The sequence below is a fragment of the Pan troglodytes genome, chromosome 12, assembly GCF_028858775.2.
Source record: "Pan troglodytes isolate AG18354 chromosome 12, NHGRI_mPanTro3-v2.0_pri, whole genome shotgun sequence".
Taxonomy (NCBI): domain Eukaryota; kingdom Metazoa; phylum Chordata; class Mammalia; order Primates; family Hominidae; genus Pan; species Pan troglodytes.
In genome coordinates, this window is record NC_072410.2 from 82,199,280 (window position 1) to 82,214,945 (window position 15,666).

General features: G+C 38.2%; 1 long non-coding RNA gene across 3 annotated transcripts in view; it reads right to left on the reverse strand.

The window, feature by feature from the left end:
* Window positions 1-415: 415 nt before the first annotated feature.
* LOC104004954 (uncharacterized) overlaps window positions 416-15,666 on the reverse strand; it is a 34,803-nt gene continuing 19,552 nt past the window's right edge. Inside the window, exons 2-5 of one of the 3 annotated variants that reach the window (XR_001715729.4) lie at window positions 13,588-13,657; window positions 11,777-11,957; window positions 6,378-6,484; window positions 416-1,493 (exon numbers count right to left, since the gene is read on the reverse strand). This is a non-coding gene — a long non-coding RNA (uncharacterized LOC104004954). Of the gene's footprint in view, window positions 1,494-6,377; window positions 6,485-11,776; window positions 13,658-15,666 lie in introns of all 3 variants that reach the window. The other 2 variants (XR_010149145.1, XR_001715728.4) reach the window with 2 other exon arrangements.

Here is a 15,666-nt window from a genome sequence, read left to right on the forward strand (position 1 = left end):
AGACAAAGTTCATGAAACGGGCAGTCTATGTAAGAACTTGTTAGCCATGTTTTTTTTTTTACCCTAGGGAAAATCGAGAGTGAAAAAATAGTTGTAAGCAGAGAATTGTCTCAGATTTGCATTTTAATGATCATTCTGACCCCAGTGTAGAGAATGGATTAGATGATGAAAAGCACAGATGATATACTACTTTACAGGAGGTTATTGCAAGCAGCCTGGAAGAAAACAGCTAGTGATTGGATTAGACTTTACACATTAGAGTGGTAGTAAGAAAAATGATGAGGGAGGACAGATTGAACATATGCTTTTCATTCTACTCAGATAATCATGTTTTTCCCCATCTCTCTCATGGTTTCATCCACAATGCCTAGATTAAATTCAGGGTTCCTTTAGCATTGAGTATTTACTATTGCTACATTTTAAATATCGGTTATACACCTTTCTCCTTATACTATAATATGTGTGTGTGTGTGTGTGTGTATAGACTTTTTTTTTTTGAGATGGAGTTTCAGTCTTGTTGCCCAGGCTGAGTGCGATGGTGCGATCTCGGCTCACCGCAACCTCCACCTCCTGGGTTCAAGCGATTCTCCTGCCTCAGCCTCCTGAGTAGCTGGGATTACAGGCATGCACAACTAAGCCCAGCTAATTTTGTATTTTTAGTAGAGATGGGGTTTCTCCATGTTTGTGAGGCTGGTCTTGAACTCCCGACCTCAGGTGATCCACCCACCTTGGCCTCCCAAAGTGCTGGGATTACAGGCGTGAGCCACCGCACCTGGCCTAGAATATAAATTATTAAGGGTACGTGTGTGTTTTATTTATCTATTACATCCACTGCCTGACTGATTCTATGTTTTAACATTTTAATGAATCGACCATGAGTTGACCAACCATGTGATCTTAGGCAAGTTAACCACTGTGATCTCCATTTTATCACTTAATAAGTAATCTCATCCCCTCACCCACTGTGAGCGCTTTGAGCCAAATCCTGGCAAGAAACTATCATTTTCTTGGCACGAAAAGTATGCTAAAGTCGAATTGGACAGATCCCAGCAGGAAAGATTCAACTGAAAATTATTTAATGAAGGAACTTTTTATTGATGTTGGGGCAAGGTTCAGGGACCAACAAGAATATATGAGGCACTCAGGAACTCTGATGTCAGGAAACCTTTATCACCCCTACACAGAAAGAGATAAGGGCGAGGGACAGTGTTAATGAAGCCTAGTTGAAGGATGGAGTTGTGGATGTTGGCCTGTCCAAGAGTAGTTGTGGCCATAATAAGAACAGCCACTGCTAGGACCATGGCAGGTAATGAGATGGGAGTGGAAGGGATCTTGTACACCAGTCTTCCTCTTTTCCAAGCTGTCAATTTCTTTCCAGCCTGTCATTGGCTGAGCACATTTGAAAGCCAAACGGCAGGGAAATCCAGGTGATTTTGCTTTTGAGGTCAATCTTCCAGGCTGCTGAGCAAAGTATAGGAAAAGGAAGGATGGATCTAGGGAGGCAAATGGGGAATAATGAGAAAGAGAGAAAAGATTTATACAACTAACTCTTCAAGAAAACCATGAGATATTGAATTTAGTGGACCAAAGAAGTGACTCTAATGAATAATAATGTGGGCCAGATATGAACAAAAATAATTCAGAATGTGGAGTACTGAGACAGGGGATTACAGAACCATGGAAATAATGGCAAGAAAGGATGAAGGAATTGAGCAAAGGGAAATACAATCTAGCCAGAGGCTCAGGCCTGAATCTTTTGCCATCTTTCACATTTATGTCCACATCTGTATTTGAAGAGCAATAAGACCCTTTCCAGTCAAAAAATTAAGTGACCTCAATATTAACACAAGTTTATGTAATGCTATTATAACTGTAATAAGATACCTCTCTACCACTACAACTCGGAGACTCAGGTCTCATATACTCTATTTATTGAAAATGAAACCACCTTTGCAAAATTATAACTGAGGAAATTATGACCGAAAGAAATCAGACCTAACTGACTCTGTCTTGCTTCTAACCTTTAAGCTGTCCTTGCTCATTCCTGGGCATAGGTCGAACTAACTTTGGGAAGGAATTCAGTTCATGGTTTGACTCTGAAACAAAATTGATAAAAGCCCTTTCCCAAAAAGACGCCCTTCTTATCTGGGGTCAAGTCTGCCTTTTCAGGACTAACAAATTAGCTACAAGATTAGAAATTACAATTTAGGGGTCATGCAACCCCTGGCTCCAAGAGTCTGAACCTCCTTAAATTGCTCCTGGAGATAACATCACTATTGTAAAACCTAAGATCAGTGCTTGAAATATTTTGCAGACCCTGCACTCCATGGATCAGCTCATACCACCCAGACCAGTAATCTGACCCAAGAACAGAAGACATTAAGAAAACCTAACTTCAACCCCCTATGATTCCATCTCCAACCTGACCAGTCAGCACTCCCCACTTCCCAAGCCCCTACCCACCAAATTATCTTTTAAAACTCTGATCCCCAAATGCTCAGGGAGACTGATTTGAGTAATAATAAAATTCCGGTGTCCCACACAGTTGGCTCTACGTGAATTACTCTTTCTCCGTTGCAATTCCCCTGCCTTGGATAAATCAGTTCTGTCTAGGCAGCAGGCAAGGTGACCCCTTCAGGCAGTTACAAAAACTCTATGATCTAGGAGTATGAAACGAAATGAAATTTGGTATATCCAATATCAGTTGAAAGATTCTTCATATTGATACACATAATTACTATTGATCTACTATCTACAGAGAATTTACTCTTTGTTAGGGGAGTTTAGAGGCTTTATAGATCTCACTGTCTCATACTATAAAAACAACACATAGATGATATTGTAATGCACAACTTTCTGGAAGAGCGCCTGTGGCCTAAAGAGAAACGTAACACAAGTAACACACCCTACATGGCACAGATAGAAAGTGGAAAAGCCAGGGTTCACATTCAAGTCTCTGACTCGGCAGCCCTTAGTCTTTCTTCTATATATTATAGTCTAATGAAGCAATGGAGCTGCCTATAGATTAAAGGAGTAATATTGATGAATTCTATGTTTAGCTATAAGAACACTAATGGAATTTTCTAATTACTTGGGAAAAATATCAGAAGAGATGGAAATGTTGAGCTAATTGGTTTATGGAAATGAGATAGCTTGGTTAGGCAAGAATTTGTGATATCCAATGGGTGTTTATTATGGAGGGAGATAAGCCTCACCTAGAGTACTTGGGAGAGCAGGCTGGACCTGAAAAGTGTGGTTTCCACAGAATGGAAAGATTGGTGGTGAGATTGTAAAAGGAGCTATTTAGCCATGAGCAATTGTTCTTAAGAAGGTGTGCTTTGTAAGTCTGCCTTCCCAGCAAACCTCAGATATTTCTTTGCATCATTACCTACTTGTTGTATTGACTCATACAATTCTTTATTTAATTTAACAAGCATTTTCTACATCCCACGCCCACTTCTAGGTTCTGGAGGATATACAGTCAAAATGACACACTTCTTCACCTTCACAGAGTGTTCATATTTGGTGAGAGACACAGTCATGCCCCAGCAAATGTAATCCTGTATGACAGGTGCTAGGATATTTGCTGAGGATGCTTTGGAAGTACAGATAAAAATATATATCTTTACCATTAAAAGGTTGGTAACATTCCTTTTAAACATCTTGAAGGATGAAAATTAACTGGGTAGAGAAAAAAAGTAAGATTTTAAGTAGAAAGAATGACACCTATGGAGGCCATGAGGACAGAGGCAATTTTTTTTTTTGAAATCACTTTGCTTTATTGCAGAAACATCAAAGACTTTTACTGAATAGCTAACAGAAGGCTATGGTATGTATATAACAGAGTCCTCTTTTCAAAGAATAGCAATCAGTTTCTATTTTCTGTTCATTCAAATAAAAGCTGATGTTCCTGATGGTTTTGAAAGAACATCAATACTTTTCTGTGTGAGCTACTTTATGTGAATGAGTATATTTAAAAAGTTTAGGCCAGGTGCGGTGGCTCATGCCTGCAATCCCAACACTTTGGGAGTCCGAGGCAGGTGGGTCACTTGAGTTCAGGAGCTTAAGACCAGCTTGGGCAACATGGTGAAAATATGTCTCCACCAAAAATACAAAAATATCAGCAAGATGTGGTGGCACGCACCTGTAGTCCCAGCTACTTGGAAGGCTGAGGTGGGAGGATTGCCCGAGACTGGGAGGCGGAGGTTGCAGTGAGCCAAGGTCACACCACTGTACTCCAGCCTGGGCGACAGAGTGAGACCTCATCTCAAATAATAAAATTTAAATTAAAAAAAGTTTAAATGACAAGACAAAACAGATAGCTGTCTTGTATGCGATAGACCTTACAATGTGAGATGGGGCATTCTGTTTTTTTTGTTTTTGTTTTTGTTTTTGTTTTTTGAGACAGTCTCACACTGTTATCCAGGCTGTAGTGCAGCGGCGCGATTTCTACTCACTGCAACCTCTGCCTCCCGGGTTCAAGCAATGCTCCTGCCTCAGCCTCCAGAGTAGCTGGGATTACAAGCACCCACCACCATGCATGGCTAGTTTTTTGTATTTTTAGTAGTGATGGGGTTTCACTATGTTGGCCAGGCTTGTCTTGAACTCTTCATCTCATGATCCACCAGCCTCAGCTTCCCAAAGTGTTGGGATTACAGGCGTGAGCTACCGCTCCCAGCCCGGGGCATTCTTTTTTTTTTTTTTTTTTTTTTTTTTTTTGAGACAGGTTCTCTCTCTGTCTCCCATGCTGAAATGCAATGGCATGATCATAGCTCACTGGAGCCTCAACCTCCTAGCTCAAGCAATCCTCCCACCTCAGCCTTCCGATCCTCCCACCTCAGCCTTCTGGGCAGCAGGGGCTACGGGCGCACACCACCATGCCCCACTAAATTTTTTTGTTTGTTTTTTAACGTATAAGTGGGATCTTGCTATGTTTCCTAGGCTGGTTTTGAACTCCTGGTCTCAAGCCATACTCCTACCTCAGCCTCCCAAAGTGCTGGAATTACATGCATGGGCCACCATGCCCAGCCAACAAGATTTTCTTTATGTTATGTGAACTCTAGTTTTGCAAGGTTTTAATAAGTATTCCATGAAGAAAAAGAAATGCAGTCAAATAAATGTGAGAAATACTGGTTTAAACACCTGAGGTCAAGAGTTCCCTGGCCAAACCCTGTTTCTACTAAAAATGCAAAAGTAGCCAGGCGTGGTGGCATGCCCCTGTAATCCCAGCTATTCAGGAGGCTGAGGTGGGAGAATTGCTTGAACCCAGTAGGCAGAGGCTGCAGTGAGCCAAGATCGCACCATTGCACTCCAACCTGGGTGACAGAGTGAGATCCCATCTTAAAAAATAAATAAAAATAAAAATAAATAAAGAATGAAAGACACTTAATGGCATGATACACATTACAATATATACCATAATATGTTAAGCGCCATTTACCTAAGTGTGTTTCTCAGAACATTAGTTCTATATAACATCTACTGTAAGATGTTCCAAAGTTAAATATATTTGAGGAATGTTACACCCTTACCCTTCTTTCAGAAATGTATGATAATATTAGAACATTAAAGGCTCCAACAAGTTCTGGAAGAGGCAAACATTTTGATATGAGTGGAGAGGAAGGTGCTTATGGCACAAGGATGGAAGATAAACCCAGAGAAGCAGGCAATGCCAAATCTTGAAGGGGTTTGTATACCTTGCTCAGGAATCTGACCATAACCATGAATCTGTGGGAGGCAGCTGAATGATTTAAATCAGCAGAAAGATAAAATCAGATCCAAGCTTAGTAAAGACCACATTGGATACAATGTGAAAAGGAGCAAGGAGGACCTCCAGGCAGAAGGCCCAGAGACCAGTTGGTTAGGTTGGTTCCAAACCTGAGTGATTGTGTAAGTGGTTATGACAATAACTGATATGGGAGTAGAGGAAGAGGAGCAGGCTGAATTAGATAAAATAAGGACATTTCAACTTAATTATTTTTCCATAAGTTCTCATCTTCTTTCCTTTAACATGTTAAGAAATAAAAAAGGTTATATATATATATATATATATATATATATATAATTAATAAAGAGTATATATAATTGTGGCATGTTAATTTTTTGGCCCTGAACGTAACATAGGCTCCCAGGGAACTGTGTTTATTTACATGCACAGAAGAGGCAGAGATGAACCAGTCTAGCCCTTAGCGACAAGAGTGGTGATAGTCACCCATTCTCACCTCTTGCTCATTAATCCCACCCCCCATGATTTCCAAAAATAAGAAGGCACCTCTTCACACTCACTCAGTGACAATATTTGCAGGAAAAGAGACCTAAGTCTTTATTAGGAATGAATGAACTCACCAAAAATATGGTTTTTACTTTGGTACACTTACCTTTTGCCAAGTAGTGTCTGTTATGCCAAGATCCACACTAGCAGGCAGCATGCAGGAGGAAAAAGCAGCTTCTCTGCCACTTTGGAATGGCTTTCTTTCCTACCTCACTGAAGATAAGAGACATTATTGATTTTATTAGGGTAGTTCAATTAGCAGAGCAAACAGATTTCTAGACTGGAGAAAAGGCTAAGTGACTTTTGTCCTTGATCTAGAGAAATTACCTAGGCAACCAGCACTTCACTTTCTGTCATAAATAAGCCTGGTGGTGAGTGATGTGTTATTTAAATGAGTGAGTCCCAAACCTAGGTGAGTGTGATGTGGTTTGTGAACCACTGGTACAAATATAGATCATAGGAAGCTTTTTAAGTGCATGTAATTCATTTGGCCAAAAAAGGGGGGATAAACACAGCCCAGGAAAAATATGTGAAATCAAGCAAAATGTATAATATCTCAGTAAACAACGTATAGCAATTTGAAGAAAATATAATAGTGTTGTAATAAACAATGCTTGATGACAAAAATGTTTGGTTATTTTAAGGTATGACTCAAATGGGGTAACAGTACCAACCAATTATAACACTTTTTTTTTTTTTTTTTTTTTTTTTTTTTTTACTCTTCTGTAGCAAGCAGTGTTCTTTGGCTGCAGCGTCAGAAGCAGACTCTAAGCAGAAAATAAAAATTGTGGAAAGTCATAGGGTGGTTTATAGGAATAAAGGGTAAGACAATGAGGAAGCTGAGTAGAGACATGAAACATTTAGCTTTAGAGATCTGGGTAGTGGTACCAGACAGAAGTTTCTCACAGGAGGACAGTGAGAAAAACGAGCTTCTTTTTAAGTCAAGTGACAGCTTTTATCAATGATATTCAAAGAGGAAAGAGCCTGCATGATGAAGAATGGTATTTAAGAAAGGGAAAACATGTACTTTAGAACTCCTGTAGCAGAGTTGATCAACATGCTTGCACTTTAGAACTGATTCCTTAATAAACTATACTTATTTAAAATTGGAAACAGCCCAGTGAGTATTCTATACAGAGAATATACCAGCCGGCCATGGTGGCTCACTCTTGTAATCCCAACACTTTGGGAAGCCAAGGGAGGGGATCACTTTTAAGCCAGGACTTTGAAACAAGCCTGGACAACATAGTGAGACCCCATCTCTACTAAAAAGTTAAAGCCAAGCCGGGTGCTCTGGCTCATGCCTGTAATCCCAGCACTTTGGGAGGCCGAGGCGGGCAAATCACAAAGTCAGGAGATTGAGACCATCCTGGCTAACACGGTGAAACCCCATCTCTACTAAAAAAATACAAAAAAAAAAAAAAATTAGCCGGGCGTGGTCGTGGGTGCCTGTAGTCCCAGCTACTTGGGAGGCTGAGGCAGGAGAATGGTGTGAACCCAGGAGGCAGAGCTTACAGTGAGCTGAGATCATGCCACTGCACTCCAGCCTGGGTGACAGAGCGAGACTCTGACTGAAAAAAAAAAATTAAAAATTAGCTGGGCATGGTGGCACATGCCTGTTGTCCTAGTTACTTGAGAGGCTGAGGTGGGAGAATTGTTTGGGCCCAGGATTTCAAGGCTGCAGTGAGCTATGATCACATCACTGCACTCCAGCCTAGGCAACAGGGCAACACCCTAACTCCGATTAAAATATATATGTATATCTTAAAAGAAGGCAGCAAGAGAAGTAATAATAATATTTTTTAAAAACCTGGATATACTACCTTTACATTAATCAAAGTAATGCAAAAAGGCAGGTAGAGTGCAATGATAAGCTTACTAAGGCTGGTAAGCTACAAGAGGTGATTGGAGGAAAAATAAAAGAAGGAAACTTAGCTTTTAAGTGGAAAAATAAAACTTGCTTTGGTCAGAATTTAAAATAAACTCAAAATTCTTTTTGATGCGTATGAAATCTTATTAAAATGAATATACCCTTTACTGGATCATGACGATACTCAACCCTAGTCAATGGATCATTTTACTTAACTGCTATTTAGTTCAACAGAAATTTCAGACAGTAATTTGGATGATGCTTTGATGTTGTCATAGAATTAAATCCAAAAGCCTTTATGATACAATGATAGAGTTTATAAGAGTAATTGCATGAGTAGTATGTCATTTTCCTAATACCACAGTAGGGAGAGTATTTTCATTGTGGGGCCTAGTATTCAATTATATACTTATTATCTATTTGGCTTTAAGCAGGCATTTTAGCCTTTTTGATCCTTAATCTCCTCATACACATGGAGACTAGTAAGTAATTACTAGCCCTGCCTATCTCACAGGGTTGTGAAGTAAGTCAGGCAAAATTATTGGTGATAAAATCACTTTGCAAACTATACAGCATCCTACAAATGTAAGGGCCAATTATATTTATGTTGACATATTATTTAATAATGAACATTAGGAAAGATGTAATGCTTTGAATTTCCTTACTAGAGATGATAAAAGCTGTATTAATAGAATTCAAGTTGATAACAATAATTTGGAGTAATGCTTCACAAACCAAAACAACTTTTTTAAAGTTACCTTCAATGTATTAAGTATATATTGTATGTTGTTAAAAAGTAATTTGAGTCTGTGATACATGAATCTTCACAAGCAATTTCTTTCTTAAGATCATGTGAAAAAACAATTTTTAAAAAAGCTGCAAGCCTGGGCAACCTAGCGACACCCTGTCTTTACAATTTTTTTTTAAATTAACCAGGTATTGTGGCATGTGCCTGTAGCCCCAGCTACTGGGAGATTGAGGTGAGAGAATCGCATAAGCCTAGCAGGTTGAGGCTGCTGTGATCTTGCCACTGCACTCCATCCTGGGCAACAGAGAAAAACCCTGTCTCAAAAGAAAAAAAAATAACTGCAGTTGCAACGACACCAATGACATGACAGAGCATGAGCATAATTAATACTGCATACAAATATAATCTGAAAATATTAGAAGCAGGTTCACTGCTCAATTGTTCAGAAAATGATAGGGTATGTTTCTTTTGGGTCAAATTACTGAGAATTTTTAAAAATTGCCCTTAAATAGAAACTGCACCGTATTTTTATCTGGAGAAAACAGTCTGTGGGAACCACCTTCTGCCTCCCATGTCTTGGCAGCGGGAACTAGTGCCTCAGATTAGGACTATTTATTTACTTACCCCTGTGGCAACAATGTGCTTTATCTTGCATAAATCCTAATATCATAAGAACTCCATTGTACTTTATATGGTATATCATCCCTAAAACAAAAATCTTCATGTGAAATATAAATGCTTCAATAGAATATTGTTAAATAAAATATTTCTATAATGCCAGAGAGTCTTATGCAGTCTCTTCACCAGATGTCATTTTGGAATAAACCCTCTGCCATTTCTGAGTAAAAGTCACTGGACCTTTCAACGAAGTGATTGAGTTAAAGTCATCCCCTTTAATTTGTTACTGAGAGCATTCAATAGTGTATAGAAATGGCAGCGCTGGGGCTTTTAATGGTGTCCCTAGACACACGTATCAACACTTCGTGGAGACACTGCTCAGGTGCCTCATTTCTGTAGGTTTAGGGACCATTTCCCTGTTGTTTTTCAGGCTCACAATAAGAAATTGAAGTGAGTCAAATTGCTAAAAACTTCACCTACAGTGAGACCTGATCACTTTCCAGGTTTCTTGATTTGTTAAAGCACACTGGCTAAGATTCCAAATGTCTACACATGAAGACTAAGTTAGACCCATAAATTGCTTCAGGGTTCTGAAAAGAAAAATGCTGTATGAATACCAAGCAGTGATATTATCAGTTTATCTTATGGCAATATCTGACACTTTTCAAGCCTACAGGATTACACACATTTTAATAAAAGTAGTGTTCTATAGAACTTACTTTCATACAACTACATTATATTTTTATGTTTGAGAGAATGTAGGTGGTAGTAAAGATATTCTATTTTCTTTTGACGTCTTCCTCCAATGTTTCAAATGCATTAATACTCAGCAGGTGAAACTGAAATACATTTTATTCTTCAGAATCATTCCCTTGTAAGATCTCAAATGATTGTTAAATCAGGGTTGAGTGAGCTGCAACTGGATGTGTCATTCATTGATTTTTTTTTTTTTTTAGTAGTGATTTGACATTTCTATGCACGTTAACACCCTCTTTTGGTAATAAAACACTCGAGGCCAACTCTTTCTCTGTTCTGTCTTGAAGACCTGCTGTTCTTTCTCATTTTTCAAGTGCTTCATGAACAAATAAAGTAAATTGACATTGTTGTTAAGAGGAGTGTTTCAATACTGTGGACTCACTGATTGTGCTCTGAATAATTTGCCTCGCTTTTTGCATTATAAAAGCAACCAGATGAAAAAGAGCCTTACATCTAAGCATAGAAGAGTTCTAACAAGTGTAAAGGCTTCCCAGGCTCCAGCTTGCCTCCCAAGGTTCTAAAATAAGTGCTTAAAAAATGGCATTGTCTAGTGAGACTGCTAGTTGGGGAGGATTGGGTGAAGAAAATAAGTGGATGTTAATCTCCCAGAAGTCAAGAACTTCATCTTATTTACGGTTGTACTCCATGTTGTGATGGGCCTCATCAGTGTCTTACATAGTTATAGGAACCAAAACAGAAAAAGAAAAAAAAAAAAACTATTTCTGAATCCTCAAGAGGTCTTTTTTGTAACACAAAGAGGAGGGAAGGTTTTCCAAATGAAAATTATACTGGTAAGAAATCCTAAATGAAGCACAAAATATGAGTTTGGGGAATACTCCTTATGTAGTTATTTGTCTGTCTATCTTTCTGGGTCTATGATATTTGTGTGTGACATATGAGGTATGACTATAAGGAGACTTAAAAAGCACACATTTTCAACAGTTCATTTTGTGACAGTGTGGTTTAACTTAATAAGGTATGCCAAAGCACTTTGCAAACTGTAAAGTATTATCCAAATATGACACATTGCAATTATAGTTTGTCCTACAACAAATATTTATTGAGTAGTTCCTAATGTCTATATCAATAAAATAACTACATTGGTAGGGACCAGGAAGAATACAATGACTTTACCCATAGCCACACAACTACAGAAAAGAGAAAACAACGAATATAAACATTGATGACTGACCATAGAGGAAATGTGTATTAAACAATACTTAACCAGGAGGTATGCTTACCCGTCCAATATACAAGTTGACTTTGTAATATATTGAATCTTTTATTCTCAATTGTAATATATTGAATCTTTTATTCTCAGAGCGCCACTTTATCATTGTAATTTCAAAGCATAATAGCTCAGAAGTTTTTATTAAGAACAAGAATAAGAATAAACAGAAGGACTTTTTCTCTCCTTCATAAACAGTTTCGCAATCTGTGGATGCAGTGTAAACGTGGCTGCAAAAAGAGAAGAGACATGAAACTTTCAAGACAGCTCTCAATAACTGCATACCTGGAGTGACTATTGATTGTGTTTCCATTTATTCTCAGCTTCAATCACTCCATCTTGCAGTTGGACAACACCTCTCATTCAAAATAAACCTTCAGTTGTTGATTGTTCCATATCAGGTAGCTGCCATTTCCAGCCATTTCTTGATCAGAACACATTGCTTTGAGTTTTTCCTCTTTAAATCCTTGATACAAATGCATAAGCACAGGGATGACACACTTTGGAACACTATGAAGCACCTTCCAGAACTTACCAGTGTTATTTCACTCTGTAACAAGTTAAAAACAAATCACAATGACTAATGCTGTCACTGACGAGCTATAGTTGCCATTTACCTCTATCTGTGGATAAGACATTTGTTGAGTATTTTGGCCCAGAGATTCACTTCCTCTCTCAGATGTGGTTAAAATTTTACATGCAGGATGAAAAGACCAAAGAAAAGCAGAGTGATTTACTGAGCTTGCTTTCCCTCAGAAAACAGCCTCATTAGAGTAGTTTGTCGACAGTTCTTAACCCTCTCAAGATAAGCACTGGTTTGGAAAAATATATGTCTCCATGTAATGTCTGTGCATTAAAAAAAAAAAAGTGTACCTTTTTCCTGTGTTAATAAATAGCACAGATGTCATGTTTAATAGTTTATGGGCTTAGGTGGCTGTGATGAGTCTCCAGACATCCTAAAACATGTTTAATAACATGGCATTTTTGCAGCCTTTGATTTTCCTTTGGTACCAATGGCTGAGTGAGTACTGAGAGCCACCCTGCCTTATCAGGCTCACCATTGCTACTCAACTATCCCAAATTAGTACCAAACTAACCTATCTTATTCAGTCTAGCTTTAACTAGCTTAACAGGATGCCTTCTTATTTATCAGTGTCTTTAAATCACCCTCAGAACAAAATGTTCCCTGCGGTTCAACTAGGCCACTGAGAGAGAATGCTCAGGTATTCCAACATTTTTCTCTCCACTCACTTACCCAGCAATTCCAATCAAAATATCTTTGAATTGCCTACCTTTATTTTAGCTCATCTCTTCAAGCTCTAACTCAATGAAACAAAGTGCAAAACAAAGAACTAACATGCAAAAAAAATTACTGTTCTTCATTTTACTTTATTTAGCATTAATGTCTCTGCCTGTTCTATAGAGATAGGCCCATGGACATAATCAGACCTAACTAGGCTGTCTGCATAGGAAGCTAGAATAAACATTAAATGATACATTAGTATAAATAATTAGTAAAGGCTTTCAGCACTGATTTTTATAGTCAATATCCAATGACAAATAATGTCATTAACTGCACAATAAGAATGAATTAAGGGAAATATCATTTCACAAATATTTACTTAGGAACTTATTTAAGAATAAGAATACTATGTTAGGTACTATAAACAGATTATAAATTTCATAATAGCTGCAGTTCCTGAGCTCAGGAATACGCTAATTCAGTTAAAAAGGAGGATCTCCAGTTCCAATAGAAAGCAGAAATAATTGAATGCTGGGGTTTTTCTGTTTTGTTTGCTTTGTTTTGATTTTTTTAAATGAGTTATAGACTTAAATTCTTTTTGTCTTCTCCTAGAGGGAGGTCCCTTTGTACCACACAAAGGCAAAAGAGTCTCAGTGGGGCTGTCTATTCTATTGTTCAGGGGCTCATAAATAGAAGCTTGAGCAGTATGCTTGCAAATAAAGAGAAAACATTTCTTGCAGATCATGGGACATGAGTTTGGAATGAAGTGGAGGCAAGAAAGCCTCTCATTTACTATGACACAAAAGGGCAAAATTAAACTCTGTGAGGCATTTTAAAAATTAGGTGAGTTTACCAAGATCATCTCCATGGTTTCTGCCAGGTCATTTAGATCCAAATTCACAATAATGACTTGATCATTTAATCTGAAATACAAAAATACATAATGCGTATTATCAAATGTTTTAACAATACCAACAATACATGAATTAAATGTTCCTATTATTTAAGGCTCTTAGAATTTTTTAAGAGACTCCTGGATGCTATGTCTTATGGTAACTACAAGGATTCTGGTTTCCAATGCTTTGGACAGAATTTAAAATGCAAGTTATCATATAAGCACCACTAGCTGAAACCTGAGCACTTCATTCTGACCAGTGATTACACACCACTATATCTCTCTTCCTCCTCCTTCTCCTCTAATACATCTCATATTTGATTGAGTAGCTAGCTTGGAAAGTAAGACATCCCTTTAGGAAAAACAAAAATGTTAGGTATGTTCTTCCAGAGAGTGCTAAGTGAGAACTCAACAGACTACTTGTCTCTGCAAACATGTGACTTTATGATTACTCCAGTATTCTATCATCATCAAATCTCATCAACCAGGAATATTAAATCTTATAGAAAACAGCAATCTTGATAATGTCATAACCCCTTCATTTAACACACCCAAAATCAAAGTGCTGAGCTTGCTACATGGGCACTTTGGTTTTCTACCACTCCCTCCCATTACCCTAGGCTTCAGCGAAAGTAAACTCTTCACAATTGCCAAACAGATTCTGTACCATGTTGCTTCTTGGCTATTATTCAAACTCTTCTGTCCACCTGGAATTTCTGCATTTGCTTTTACCATTCATTCACTCAGGAATTCAGGGCATGTGTATTTGTTACTTGATCCGTACCTGTCTAAATCCTACCCCTGCTTCAAGACCTAGAAGTCTTATTCAAAACAACGAAATTACCCCATGAAATCTTCATTTATCCTTCTGATCAGAACTGGTTTATTCATCCATCCATTCACTCACTTAAATAAATATTATATTAAAAACCTACTGTTGACTGGGCTTCGTGGCTTATGCCTGTAATCCCAGCACTTTGGGAGACCAAGGTGGGTGGATCACGAAGTCAGGAGTTCGAGACCAGCCTGGCCAATGTGGTAAAACCCTGTCTCTACTAAAAATACAAAAAATTAGCTGGGCATGGTGGTGCATGCCTTGTAATCCCAGATCCTCCAGATGTTGAGCCAGGAGAATCGCTTGAACCCAGGAGGTGGAGGTTGCAGTGAGCTGAGATCCTACTGTGTACTCAGTCCTAGTCATACAAGCGATTGTATTGTATTGCATTGTATTGTATTATCTATCCAGATGCTTACTGAAACTAGAAATCCATGGGGCAAGCATATAACCACCCTCTCTCAATCTCTTACATTTAATGCATCAACTCTCAAATTTCTTTATTAAATATATCTAGGATCCATGGACTTCTTTTTACCTCTGCTGCCATGATCTTAAGCCATAATCAACCAAGATATCTTCAGGATTGTTCAATAAAATGCTAACCTTTCTCCTGTATCTTTCATTAAGACAACAGCATGAATGATCCTCTCAAAATGTAAATTTCATCATACTGTGCCTTTGCTTAAAATGCTTCATTGACACAGTCCTAAACAAAGTAATCTAAGAAGGTTCTTCTGAGAACTTTATGTCTAAAATGAGACCCACAAGATTTACAGATGCTAGCTATTCAAAGAACTAGGGAAAAATCAGTGACATCATCAACAGAGTGAAAAAGCAAACCACAGAATTGGAGAATGTATTTATAGCATTGGGCTTACTACAGAATTAAAATAATAATAAAAGGCACAATTGTCAGCTCCTCCACAACAGAGAGTTGAAGAATAACAAGTAACAAGGAACATAGCAAGATCCCAGTTTAAAGGATGCCCAATCTAAATAGAAGGATAGGATGCAGAAAAAACATAATGCCCAGTGTTAGGATATAGGACTGGATCTCACCAAGGACCGGTGATCCAAGCAGCACCAATCAGTGGACTGAGAAGCTCAGTGTTTTAAATGTGTAAAGCTTCCATCTAAGAATGCCAGCAAAGTTGAAGGGTTCCACTTCATCCAGAAACTTCGGTGCTTAATCATAGAGT